The following is a 4386-nucleotide window of genomic DNA, read 5'->3' on the forward strand; positions in this document are numbered from 1 at the left end:
TGTAAAGTAATTAGCCTCCAACTAATAAAAATAAATGGAAATAAATAAATAAACTTGTGACCAAAAAAATACCCCAAATAGAGTCAAATTTCAGTTGATACTATTTCACTACAATTTAGGTTTCTTTTTCAAAAAGAACAAAATAATATGCAGAAAATATTCAAGTATCAGAAAGACCCAGAAACCATTTTTCACTTTAAGTTTTCTATCCAGGCATGAAACGTGTCCTACGATTGTTGCTATTTTCTAATTGCTGTGACTAAAAATTGGAAAAATAAAAGCAGAGCATTCATCTTTGTTTTGGAAAGCAATCTTTCTGGAAGATTGGCTCCGATCTATCATCTCCAGTCTTTCTTCCCACTCACCTGTCTTGCTCAGAGGAGCCCAGTCCTCATCGCTCTTCCAGCCCCAGCAGGATCCACTACCTATAAAACTGTACAGAGTGGAGAAGGAAATGGCAACCCACTCCAGTATTCTTGCCTGGGAATCCCATGGACAGAGGAGCCTGGTGAACTATAGTCCATGCAGTCGCTAAAGAGTCGGATACAACTTATCAATGAAACAACAAAACTGAGTTACTTGACATCACTTTTATCACAACCTTCTTAACAGTATTTTTTTCTTTTGTAACACTTTTGGTTCGGTTGTTACCTCTCAAATGTTTCCTTAATTGTTGTAAAGGAAAATCATTAGAGCTATCACCTAGATTAGTTAAGGCTGCAGATTAACTGGTCAACTGGTGTTTTTCCAATAGAAAAATAAAGAAATCCATATTTGTACCATGTTCAGGAATAGAGATAATTACTTAACATAGTTTAAAAAAAAAAAACTGTACAGCATTAGCTTCAGAGCATCTAATTACAAGACCCCTTCTGAGTCCCTGAAGGAGTGACAGCTTTAGGCCCCACACAGTCTTGATCTGCAATCTGGGAACAGCTGAGGATCTTTTTTTTTTTTTTGGCCAGGCCACTGGGCATACGGGATCTTCCCCAACCAGGGATTGAACCCATGCCCCCTGCCTTGGGAGTAAGGAGTCCTAACCACCAGACCACTAGGAAAGTCCCAGTTTAGGGGTGGGAGGTCTTTATAGCTGCACTCCATAGCAGCTCTCCAGAGTGGGAGAGTTAGGAATGGGCTCTCTCAATCCTTTCTCTCTTTCCCTCTGAGTCAACTACTAAAGGCCACTGTACTCATTAGCTTTAAACAAACCTTAATAATCTCTGAACACATAGTTTAAATATTAAGCCTAATTAAACCCATAACACACCACTTTTCATTTTGTGTGTTAATGGGAACACATACAGGAACTACTAAAATAACGACTCTCGATAGAAGAACAAAACTAGCATTTTTAGGTTCTAATTAAATTTTGCCTTCCAAATGTGATGTTTTTTGCTTTTCACTAAAAATAGTGAATTTTCAAACTGGAGAAGAGAATAATAAAATGCCCAAATAATTAAAAGGAAATAGACACAAGGATGCCATCATTTCCTTTTGCGCAGTTTCTCTTCTCTCTCTCTCTCTCTTTTTTTTTTTTTGGCTAACCATGGCTTGTAGGATCTTAGTTCCCCAATCAGGGATTGAACCCTGGCCCTTGTCAGTGAAAGCACAAGTCTTAACCACTGGACCACTAGGGAATTCCCTGTTTCCCAGTTTCTGATACTTACAGTATGTCTAGAGTTCCATGAGCCATGGGAAACCCAGCTCCACCAAGGAGACAAAATAAGATAAAAATAAATAATAAATGTGAACATCCATTTATAAAAGCTAAATGTCTCTCTTAAATACCAGCTGCTTATTACTATTATCTTTGCTGCTGTCATAATAATACTAGAGGTTGTCAAGAGAGTCTGCATGGACCACAGAACATTAAGCGCATAAAACTGAAATGTTTATCACTTTCAGTCCTTCCAGGGTTAGGAATAGCAGAAGTTCTTCAAAGACTTTAAAAAATCAAAACCAAAAATACTTCCTTGTGGAACGTATGGTTAAAAAAGAAAAAAAGCACTTGGAGCAGTAGAATTTCACCAGGACCTTATATAGCACACTCAGGCAAAAAATAAGCCTTTATTTTCTTCCAAAATGCTCTGCAAAATGCCTACAACTGCTTAGTTACTACCACGGGAAGATGTCTCCTTCTATTTTGGTGGTCCTGCAGCTTTCTCTCCCTAATTAGAGCTTCCATATTGTCTGGCCATCTGCTTCTGGGTTCTGCCCAGGTTGTGGTAATGAAAGGGGTATTTTATGATCTCATCCTTTTTGTGGGAGGATAGATTCTACATTAGTCTGGTCAGGATGAAAGACCTTTGGGGGAGACACATGGGCCCCCACGGTGCTTGTTGTATAAAAGCTAAACGTTCCCCCCAGCTACAGAGGTTTTAGAGGTTTCCTATCTGACCATCTCGCAGCCAACTAGCAGGAAAATGCCATATGCAGAGCAGTCTACCTACTCTCAACTGTTGTTCTTATGTTGTCTCTTTCTACTTGATTTGCTACTTGACAGAAATATTTGTATTCCGGCACAGCAACACTCCAGTATTCTTGCCTGGAGAATCCTGTGGACAGAGGGGCCTGGCGGGCTACAGTCCATGGGGTTGCAAACAGCCAGACACGACTGAAGCGACTGGGCACAGCACAGCCACAGGCGGCTGCCAAGGATTTGAAATGCAGCAAGAACAAATGAATAGTCAAAGCTATGGTGTTTCCAGTAGTCGTGTATGGAGGTGAGAGGTGGACTATAAACAAGGCTAAGAGCCAAAGAATTGATGCTTTTGAACTGTGGTGTTGGAGAAGACTCTTGAGTCCTTTGGACTGCAAGGAGATCCAACAGGACAATCCTTACGGAAATCAACCCTGAATATTCATTGGCAGGACTGACGCTGAAGAGCTTTGGCCACCTGATTTGAAGAGTTGACTCATTAGAAAAGATCCTGATGCTGGGAAAGATTGAAGGAGGGAAGAGAAGGGGATGACAGAGGATGAGATAGTTGGATGGCATCACCAACTCAATGGACATGAGTTTAAGCAAACTCCGGGAGATGATGAAGAACAGGGAAGCCTGGTGTGTTGCAGTCTATGGTGTCACAAAGAGTTGGATACGACTGAACAAAAATACGTATTAGCTGCCCTCTCTCATGTTGAGTCATTTTGGCTATGAAATACAACTCTGCTTGGGTAACCACCTGAGACTAACCCTTTGACTCCAGTGTCTGATTTTTCCACATTCAGTCAGACACTCTGGTACGTGGTTCACAAGAATGTGTGGGTGCATGCTAAGTTGCTTCAGTCGTGTCTGACCCTTTCTACCCTATGGACCTTAGCCCACCAGGCTCCTCTGTCCATGGAATTCTCCAGGCAAGAATACCAGAGTGGATTGCCATGCCCTCTTCCAGGGGATCTTCCTGACCTAGGGATCAAACCCTCTTCTCATGTTTCCTACATTGGCAGCCAGGTTCTTTACTACTAGCATCCCCTGGGAAGCCCAGTTCACAAGTCTAGCCTTCAACAGTTCATCGCATCCTGGCAGGCATGTTCCTCCTCCAATCAAGAATTGACGCGTACTTGTCCACCACTGAATCTGCAATGGCTTTATGGCTCTGTTTGACCAACTAAGCATGGAAGAAGTGACACTGTGCCGTTCTGGGTTTGGGCTTCCAGAGGCCTGAAAGTGTTTGTTTTTGCTTATTTTACTCATTTACTTTTTTGCTGTGTGGCTTGCAGGATTTTAGTTCCCTGGCTAAAGATTGAACCCAGGCCTTGGCAGTGAAAGCACAGAGCCCTAAGCACTGGGTTACCAGGAAATTCCCATACTTTTGCTTTAAAAAAAAAAAAAAGCTGTCATGCGTGATTCATTTGGCAGCACATATCCTAAAATTGCAACAATACAGAGAAGATTAGCATGGCCCCTGCACAAGGATGACATGCAAATTTGTGAAGTGTTCCATATTTAAAAAAAAGAAAATAGCCGTCACAGAAAGAAGTCCAGGCTCTCCTACTCAAAAGAAAGGCCATGAAAGACAGGCTCGGAAGAAGACACCATCCTCCAACTGAGTGGTGCCCAGCTGTCAGCTTTCTGATTCATATGGGTTTAGTCTGAGCAGGTATCACATTGGCGCTCTGTGGAGAGCAGAGAGAGGAATCTTAGATTTTTGAAATCGGAGGAAATTCCTGAAACCAAAAGAGCAAACACACTAAGCCACATGCATGAATATTACTGTATTTGTGCAGTAGCTTTCACACCAGCTTCTTGGATCTCTGGCCCTCATCCCACCTCATGCTTGGCTCCTCTGCCTACTTGGATTACAAGGGAGCTAGTAAGAAAAAATTTCATAGTATTTTTTTTCAATTGAAAATCTTTGTATGGGAGGAATTATACTATGTATTTTT

At 41.7% G+C, this 4386-nt stretch overlaps 1 non-coding gene across 1 annotated transcript; it reads left to right on the forward strand.

The window, feature by feature from the left end:
- The first annotated feature begins 3843 nt into the window (after positions 1-3843).
- LOC139038550 (U6 spliceosomal RNA) lies at positions 3844-3950 on the forward strand. Its single transcript, XR_011491591.1, has one exon. It is a non-coding gene; the product is annotated as a U6 spliceosomal RNA (small nuclear RNA).
- Positions 3951-4386: the final 436 nt, after the last annotated feature.

This window comes from Odocoileus virginianus, chromosome 15, assembly GCF_023699985.2.
Source record: "Odocoileus virginianus isolate 20LAN1187 ecotype Illinois chromosome 15, Ovbor_1.2, whole genome shotgun sequence".
Taxonomy (NCBI): Eukaryota; Metazoa; Chordata; class Mammalia; order Artiodactyla; family Cervidae; genus Odocoileus; species Odocoileus virginianus.